The sequence below is a fragment of the Peromyscus leucopus genome, chromosome 1, assembly GCF_004664715.2.
Source record: "Peromyscus leucopus breed LL Stock chromosome 1, UCI_PerLeu_2.1, whole genome shotgun sequence".
Taxonomy (NCBI): Eukaryota; Metazoa; Chordata; class Mammalia; order Rodentia; family Cricetidae; genus Peromyscus; species Peromyscus leucopus.
The window spans coordinates 133,375,404-133,385,699 of NC_051063.1; the positions used below are offsets into that span (position 1 = coordinate 133,375,404).

General features: G+C 34.8%; 1 long non-coding RNA gene across 1 annotated transcript; it reads right to left on the reverse strand.

Annotated features, from left to right (window-relative positions):
- LOC119086537 lies at positions 1-7,997 on the reverse strand. Its single transcript, XR_005089854.1, has 3 exons — positions 7,910-7,997; positions 2,651-2,741; positions 1-271 (listed from the first exon to the last, which is right to left on the reverse strand). It is a non-coding gene; the product is annotated as an uncharacterized LOC119086537 (long non-coding RNA).
- Between the last annotated feature and the right edge of the window lie 2,299 nt (positions 7,998-10,296).

The window sequence follows — 10,296 nt, forward strand, 5'->3', positions numbered from 1 at the left end:
CATAGATAGTAAGGATTGACATTTTTAGGCAAGCACTTGTATGAGTACATAAGAATAATCACATTAAGACTGCATTCTCACTAACATATCATCATTACTTACACACACACAAAAATAAAATAAAACACTAAACATTTTTAGTATGACTTGAGTCATCAGAGAGCCTAAGGGTTGGCAATGTGGCTGTGGTAGAATCTGTTGACTCTTCATCCAACATACCTGACTGCGGTTGAAAGCCTAGAATGTACAAATCCTCCTCTTAGCAGCATACCTTTCATAAAAGAGAAGGAAAAACATATTAATCAGGAAGCATAATTCCATACATGAAGAATAGACTTAATTATCTTGAGTTACATGGCTTTATTATAGAATTTTATCAGTGAAGTTCTAACGAGAATTTAAAGTCTTCCAGTTCTTTACCACAAAATTATGCTTTGTTTCAGTATTTTTCCTTAGGAACTCTGCCTCAACACAAATCTTGACAACTTTCCTTCTAGTGCACAAAATACACCTCTCCCTCTGCTTATACATTCTTCTGTATCCTCCAAGATGCAATATCACTCTATAGACACTCTTTACATGGTCTTTCTCACTTAACAATGTAAAGGACTTTCAATCTTTTAAATATCTTGCTGAACATAAAGCTCACCAAAGCCAGTAAATGCCCATGACAGTTTTAAAACACTTGCTGTGATCATAGCACTATGAACACAAGCAACTGGGCATCATACATAACTTTCCTCATCCTTAGTTCCCTCTGAAGAGTGCTAGCTCCACCTCTACTGTCGATTAGCTTCTGATTTCCCTGGGGGCTTCACTGTTCATGGAAAGGTATGATATGGAAATACAGGATATAGATATGAAAGGATAAAAGGGTGGATTGATGAACCTACTTTTAAAGAGCAACTTGTTTAAAATGTTTTACATTGTTACAGATTTTAGTTTATTGATAAAAATGTAAGGTTAATTTTGTTATAATATATATATATATATATATATATTTCTTCTCTTGTTTAAGGTATTATGTTTGTTTAACTCATTTAAATTATAATGAATAATTAATAAATATAGATTAATAATTACTCTTCTATGATCTTAAAACTTATAGTCATGTTAACTTTTCTCGATATACATATATATATATAATTCAATTAGCTAGATAATCTTCAAACACTTCAAAGACCTACAGAATATGGCATTTAAAATGTTTTAAAAACTTAGACTTTCTCGACAGTGAGACACATCTGCTCCTGGCAGGATTGATTTACTTGAGAGGAGGATGGGCATCAAAGACACTCCATATGGAGTTTATATTCTTCTTGGCAAAAATAGCCATTTGGGCAAGAAACTTTTCTTATCTGGACTGCTTGACAAAGTGCTGTATGGACTGGACATGCAGGACTCATAGGAATTTGACCACTGAACTTTGCAAAGCAAGATAGTCCTTCAGGTTCCTGCTTCACAGAAGAAACTGCCAGACATTCTACAGGACACAGAGAAAAGTGACAGAGACTAGGCCTATGGACTAAAGATGGATGTCTCAAGGTTGCAGAAGAACTTTGGATGACTATCCAGACAGCCAGCTGTCTTTGTCCTTCTAGATTTGAAAGTTGCTTAAAATGCACTTCTTGTTTACTTATGTAATATAACCTTCTGAGGTCTTTGTTGTAGTTGAAGACTAGATAGTTAAAATTTTCCTTTGTTATGATAAGATATAAGGTAGATATGAAACTTTAGACTCACAAAGAACATTTTCTTTAATTTTGCCAAATACAAATAGACTCGACATTGCAATTATAATTATTCCTTGATAACTGTATTGTTATATATAATTTTACTATGTTAAAGTTAAAAGTTTCCTTTTTATTTAAACAGTAAAGGGGAAATGCTGTGTGATAATGCTTTTGTACACTGGTTTAATAAGATGCTAATTGACCAGTAGCAAGGCAGGCAGTATAGGCAGAATAAGCAGACAAGAAGATTTCTGGGAACAAGAAGGCTGAGTCAGGAGATGCCCGCCTGCCATTCAGGGAACATGTAATGGCACACAGGTAAAGCCACAGAACACATGGTGACATATAGATTAACAGAAATGGGCTGAGTTTAAGTGCAAGAGCTAAATGGCCGAGCAGTTTTAATTAATATAAACCTCTGTGTGTTTACTTAAGTCTGAGCAGCTGTGGACCTGACAGGAATTAGGAAAACTTCTGACTATACAAGTATCCCTAATGTGATCTTCTGTGTGGATCTGCTGCAGGGATGATATAACATTTATTAAGAAAGTCTCACAATCTCCCATAAAATTTGTATTTATGTCTATTGCAGCTTTAAATGTGTTTTGTTGCTGAAGGAATCTAAGGAAGACTTGAGAGGGACCCTCTGGACCCTATTATTAGTAGTATTAATTATTTTTGTCTGTGAGATAGCATTTCTTATGAAATACCAGGAAGTCACCTAGAGCATCTGGTGCCATTCTTAAAGAAAAAATATTCATAAAATTTCAACAATTTCACCAAATTAATTCATCTACATTTAGTATCAAGATGTATTATTGAAAACTTTAAACAACAACCATATATATTGAGTGCTTACAACTTTATGCTCTATATCATATGACTTTATATTATCATGAAATAAGAAGTGAACTCACCCTTTAGGTTTCTAGGTCACTGTTGTTTCATGGCCATCAATATGATCAATCCAGATATCAACAGGAATCAAACTTCCCTCCTGACCAGATTCTATGGGGAAGAGAGACAGACATAAGAGGTAAGTGTCACCCCTGAGTCTCTCTCACCTCATGGTCCATGAAGAAAGGCAAATGATTCACCACTCAGCTACAGAGGAACAGTAACCTCCTGGACTCCATATTCCTTAAGCCAAACCCATCAAATAAGGCGTGCTTTGTGAACTTTTCTAGATTTCAATAAATAATTAGTTCCTCAGTGCTTGTGTTTTTTTCTCAACCCTACTGTCATGTTGTCTTTATCACTCCTTGTTGAAATTGTTGAATGCTGTTGGGCTGGTACACACCTCATGCATTCACATGGGAAGTACTAACTGAAATCATTGGTTTTGAAGGATAAATAAGTAAATTATGATGGAACGAAGATGTGAAGTTGAATTTCAGATTGGTGGAGTGATGGTGGGTATGATAAAGCTCTATTAGATACATATATGAAAATTTCAAAGAATAAGTCAAATAAAATTAAAATAATAGTAAGTCTCAGACAATCTTTTGATTGATTGCACTTTTCACCCATGATAGAATGTCAGAAACCTATGATCCCCACAGTGTATCTGTAGAAGCTCATGGGCTTTTAAGCAAGCACATGTTTAATACCCAGGCATAATTACATTTAGACAGGTCTATTATTACTTTTAAATCTCTGTCAACAACACTTCATTATTATTAGTGTAACCAGTCATTTCCTTTGACTTCCCATTTTACAGAAACAATTATGAGAGCTTAGTAATTTACTGCTCTAAGATAACAAAATATTAAAGCAAGTTTATATTTAAATTTTAAATTAAGCTTAAAACTGTTTCTGTTAAAAACTCATCTGGTAATTGAACTATTAAAATGGAATATTACTGTAACTACTGGAGTATAAAAGCTTGAGCCTTTATCTGGTTGTCCAGGCCTTCATCCTGGCAACATACAAGAAAATCTCCATTTCTGCCTGGAGCCTTCTGATTGTGACTATAGGTTGTCAAATATAGCCTGCTGTTGACTCTTTCCAATCCCCCCATGTCCGTTTCGTTGAATGTTGTGATTATATGATGATCCATCACACTATATTGTGTCTTCATGTCTACTATAGCTCACTAAAGAGAAACTGCTTTGATTATCCACAGAAAAGGTAGGTCCTAATCCTGGTCAAGCAATAAACCCAAATATCATAGAGTAAATTCTAGTTTCATAGTGGTAAAAAATAATTTAAGAGTTACATATTTAAAAGAAAAATTGTCAAAATCTACTCATGCTTTCACCATTTGTTTGTGGGAAATAACAGTGTATTAATTTTATTGTAGGGAGCACATAACCTGCTTGCCCATGGGAATAATAGGAGGACTCCTGGAATTGTTTCTTAAGTAACTTAAACCTTTCAAAACTATTTTATATGAATATGCACACGTAATATCTTGGGAAATTCCACCCTCAATTTCCTAGACTTTCATTCTTCCCAAATATCCACTAATGATCCATTCTAACTTCATAGTCTTGTGTCTTTAATAGACAATCTGTCTATTCAGTGCTGTCTTTGTGTACATAGATGGGTGACCACCTACGAGAGCATGAATAGCCTGTCATGGAAAGTATCTCTGAATAATCTGACTCTCCTCCTGCAGTCAATCAAATGCCACTCTTGCTTCTAGGATGTGTTTAGCTTCAACAATATGCCCCTGAGTTTGCTGAGATTTGGATGGCTTGTTCTAGCATGAGAAACTGTACATGTAGCCCCAGCTATTTGGAGTTTATGTGTTCAAATGTGCTGAAATGTCCAGCAAATACTGTCTCAGCATGAAAGTCTACTATCTCTTGCTTTTTTGAGATAACATTTAACACTGGACTGAATTTCACCATGTTTTCTAGGCTGACTGGCCAGCAAGATTCAACGGCCCTTCTGTCTCTAAACCTGAAGTTCCAGGATGGCTTGCAAACACCACTATGCCTCTTTTTAATAGGAATCTAGAAATAAACCATGTGTGATCATAACTATAAGTCGAGCCTATGGATAACTGAACACTCTCCCCAGCCCTGCATTTTTTAAACTAAAATAACCAATTGGATTAAAAAAATCCTCCCCTCTACTCCTGACAGGTAACTAATTTTCTTCCACCCTGTCTCTGACATTGCCTTCTGAGATGCTCCTCTAGTGTTAATTTTAGGTTTTTGGATATAGAACTGAAATCTCAGGAAAGGGAAAGTGTCTGTGCTGCTTCCCTATGAACTACACACATGTATGGAACAAGAGCCACATGCATGGCCCATCTGTATATTCCTTCTCACACATTATCCAAGCCTTGTCAAATTCCTCATCTACATTCATTCAGCTTTCCAGTAATCTCCAATATTCTTTCATTTGTAAATCAGTGATATGTGTGAACAGGGTTCTACTATTCAACAGGAATGCCATTCTGCATTGCATATAGTTTGTCAATATGATTAGTTGAGAAAATTAGTATAGTTTGAAGTAATGTAAATAGGTTTTCAAAATTATAAAACAAAGCACAATTAAACTACTATAATGAAATAAGTATATACTAGGAAACACTTCACTCGCCTCCCCACTCTAATTCATCCCATTGTGATTGTAATACTTCCTAATATCCCCACACCTCTATTGGCATGTCATTACTTTCCTTCTTTACATCCTATCACTGCCTTTTTCTTTATTCCCACTTTCTCTGTCTGTTACCTTCATTGTTTTGTATTTTACAAATATGGCAATGAAAATTCCAAGGATCTCAGAAAATAGCCTTCTCTTTCAGAAATCAAAATATTTCATATAAAACCACAAATATAAGGGATGTGATCAAGAAAATCATAAAAGGCAGACTCTTGTGTAGGGAGAAGGTAGATAAATACAGATGGAGGGCAAAATAACAATAGGGATGTCTGCAAAGTCATGAGGAATCACATTACCAACTATTTAAAAACTATTATATGGATACACACACACACACACACACACACACACACACACACACATATATATATATATACATATATATATATATATATATATATATATATATATATATGAAAGAGAGAGATATGGTCTTCTCTCATCTGAACTTCTCTCATCTGAACTGACAATGCTGTTTCCACCAAACAAACCCCCAAAACAATGTATAAAAGTATCATTCAGGTCTGTCCAAGAGACTCCCAAAACATACAGCCTATTTCTAATGCCTATAATTATCCCCCAAAGTTTGAAAGTATCTATTGTTGACGACAACATATACTTCAGATACAGGGCCTAGAGGTCCCTGAGGTAAAACCGCCTTCAATAACTCCTCTCTGAGGTCTAGATTTCATGATACTAGAAAATGCCATGCAACCTTTTAAAGGAAGGAAGCAATCAGCTGTGACACCTAAAACCACAACCACCACCAGCATGGCACAATAAACCTAAGAGTCCAGCAATGACTTTAACACTAACCACACATATTTAGCAATATGTATGCATGTATACATACATACATACATACATACATACGTACCAAGAGCTCTTTAATAGGACTTAAGGCACATTCAGCTTGAAGAAATTGATGTTTAGTACTGGGACTACTGAGTACTAATAAAGTCACTGCTCTTAGAGGACAAACCATGAAAATTTACAGTTTTAATATATGAGCATAATCCCTAACATCAATCTATAGTTTTCCTTATACCTACATATATGTGAACTTTCAACCATCAAAAAATAAACTTCACTGTGAAACAGTGGGAGACCAATCAAAATGGAAAGTTGTGGAACATAGCCACATTGTATAAATCTGCAAAATATTACTTCACCTAAGGCTTAGGGAACATTATAATAGAAATCTCAGAAAGACTGAAATAGAAAAAGGAACAAGGAAATTGCTGTGAGAAATAAAAATCTTATGAGGTTATATTTTGGGATATGTGTGTGTGTGTGTGTGTGTGTGTGTGTGTGTGTGTGTGTGTGCGCGAGCGCACGTGCGTGCGCACATGCGTGCACATGTCCAGGTAATAACAAGGAATGAACAAATGGTCCCTGAATTTCAAAAATATAAGTTAGAATATATGAGAGTGATTGGAAAAAGAAAATGAAATGGATAAATTATGTAACTATTATGAACACAAAATAAAAGAAAAAATTTAAATAGACCAATCCAAATGTCCCATTAGCATTTATGGACTTAATAATAATCTTTTGTACATATGAAGCAAATGCTGAACTACTAATTTGCCTCCAGATCCTTTAGATTGAAAGATACCATGACTGCAATAACAGACAATATTGTCAGTGTGACCAATAGAAATAATATATGAAGACCACCCAAAATTATCTGTAATACACACCAATGAAGAAAAGAAAAAATGAGAACATATTATGAAAATGAAACACATGAATGGGTGGTTAAAATGTTCTAACATGATTTTAACATTACACACAAAAAATAAATATTACATATGTATGAATATATGCAGACAACCTAATACAGCACTTAATTTATGACATGCTTATTGACCCTATAAAAAGGTACCAAAAATGCCCCATCATTATGTTCTGTTAAGGGATATGATTCAAAACTATGTCTAAATGTTAAGAGCATTCCTCTTCCTTACAGGTGTGAATGTCTCATTTCAGAGGAAATGGCTATAAAAAGAAATATTCTTCATAGGTGATATGAGATATGAAGATACAGAAGATGTAAGAGAATCAATGGTGATCTAGTTTTCTCTTTTTCTTTTTCTTCCAGATCTCGGGTCAGATTTAGAAAGAGACAAGGCAGTGCACGTATGCTGATATGTTGTTAGGTCTGAATAAAATAATAATGTGTAGATGCTACAGACTTAACTTAGTTTGATACAAATGAAAAACTGTTCTTTGGGGAATAGGATATTAACATAACTGTGAACCCTCTTACTTTGTGAATATATGAATACATTTCCATCCATAAGTTCACATTTCATGAGTAAAGAATGGAATCCCAGGTATTACATTCTACTCTATATTAATTAAAAATGGACCAGTGAAATATCCATAATATAACACAGTTTAACTAATGCTTTTTGGTTAGATACTTCAATTAATAATGGATAGTTATAATTATAAATTGTGTTATCACCAATGATCACAATTTTGTGTTGTTTCCATATTATTTGGATAAAAACTTACCCTTTATTGTGAAATGATTACAGCATACTCACAAGTCATTTCTCTGGCTCCTCTATCTTCCTCCACATGGTCCATCACATCATCCATTCTTTGAGACTACTCTTGAGTGACCACCTCCTTAAAGAAAGTCAAATACCACCCTTGAGTTGCAGAATTGAGACTCTAGGTCTACCACCTCTTGGGTCTGTACATAAAAACTCATCAAATGAGTCTTACAGTATGACCACATGAAAACATTCATGCTTTTACCAAAAGCACGTTGAAAGGGAAGTGTCTAAGAATGCTATGGACACTAGTCAGGCTTTGGTATTCCAGCATGTAAATGAGCTTGTCTAGGTATGCTCTATCATCTTAATTGTGCATTACTAGTTAAGTGAGATTCTCTCCTTGGTCTAAGATTTTAAGAGAAAAATACTTCCAGTATTGTTTATATTTGAGTACCTTTTTTTTCAGTTGATCAAACAGTTCTGACCTCATGTTCCTTCCTTGCCATGGATCCTAGAAAATGGAAAAAGTGGGATAATGAATAGAACAGAAACCCTACAAGGAGCAAATGATAATCTGAATATAAATTGACCCTCCTGTGAGAGAACTACTCTTTTAAAGGACAGGCAATCAGGATTAAAATGGTCCACGATCACAACTTAGTATACTAAGAAATGAATAAATAACCTCTACGCGTTTCATAATGAGTTATTGGTTGAGGCTTGAAACAATTAAAAACATTATCAAGTTTAATATTGCTGAAAACTTCAATCCTTCAGTTGAATGCATAGTTCCCAGCAACATGAAACCAAGTTAGTAGGGGTGAAGTATCTACTTGAACACAAAATGAAATTCTCAATGTTTGATGATATAAGGAAGTATTTTTAGCAAGAGAACCTTTGCATCACATTGTTGGTGTAAGCAGTAGCTTTAGTAATATTAATTTATATTTGAGAATGAGGTGTATGGGAAATCTGTGGCCAGGAACCTAACAAACTAGGTCATTTAACCCATTCCTACTACTGTGCTGTGGTATGTTGCTCTGTATACTGTGAAATTGTGTTGCTCTGATTGATTGATAAATAAATAAAATGCTGATTGTACAGTAGCCAGGAAGGAAGTATAGGCAGGGTAAGCAGACGAGGAGAATTCTGGGAAGAGGAAGGGATGAGTCAGGAGTCACCAGCCAGACACAGAGGAAGCAAGATGTGAAGGCAGAACTGAGAAAAGGTACCAAGCCACATGGCTAAACATAAGTAAGAATTATGGGTCAATTTAAGTGTAAGAGCTAGTTGGCAATAAGCCTGAGCTAACAGCCATATAGTATGTAGTTCATATAAACCTCTGTGTGTTTACTTGCGTCTGTGCTACTGCGGGGCTGGTAGATGAAAGAGATTTGTCCTGTGGGCCAGGCAGGACACAGAAAAAATTCTGACAACACTACTGGAGGTTTACTTGGTAGCATGCCCATCTGGGAAATTGTCACCTTTACAGATGGCGATTGCATTAAAATTACTATCATACCCAGTGACCTCCAGCCCTCCCTGCCTCATGCACACTCACTTTGGGATTAGGGTATAATTCAGTAGTAGAACTCTTTCCTAGTGTGCAGTGTTTCAACTAGTGTATTCAGTCCCCCAGCACTACAAAAATTAGGAACAACAGCATAATAAAAATAGTAATAAAAGTAAATAAAAATATACTTTTGTGTTTTTATGAATGGACCTTTTATTTTGTTGCTTCAGTTTGCAAATAAGAAGAATATAAAAGGGAACTAATGCTTTTCTGTGTCAACAATTATTTTATTGCCTTCAAAAATAATATTCTTTATTATTATAAAAAATTACTATCATATATGAACATATTTTAGGAAGTTTCTACAGTAATAGGTATGAACAAAATGTCCATAATTCTAACCACATACAAACCCAAGAATGACAAAGGGTATGGACACAGATTCCTACTTTAGGGATATATTTGCAATTTACATCTGTTGGGAAAGAGAAAATCAGATTTCTCAAATGGGGTCACTGAGAATATCAACTACAGTCCAGGGCTGACTCCATGCCCAGGGACTATGGGGCAACATAAAATGGAATCCTTTTTTATTCATTTCTTGCTTGTTCTTGTGTGTGTTTTGTTATGGTATTTATTTTGTTAATTTTTTTGTTTTCATTTTTTTCATAGAAAAAGAGAACTACAGAGAGAGAGAGACAGGAAAGAACATTAAATTGGGTGGGTAATGAGATAGGAAGGATCAGGATGGAGTAGGGGGAGGGATATTTTTAATTAAAATATAATATATGAAAACATTAATAATGGGTAAAATTTATAATATATATGAACAACTAAGATGCTATACATGGAATATTTACTGGGGAAGAATAAAGAAAAATCACTAGTAGCTGAGTAAGCATGCAGGAGTATCAACCTT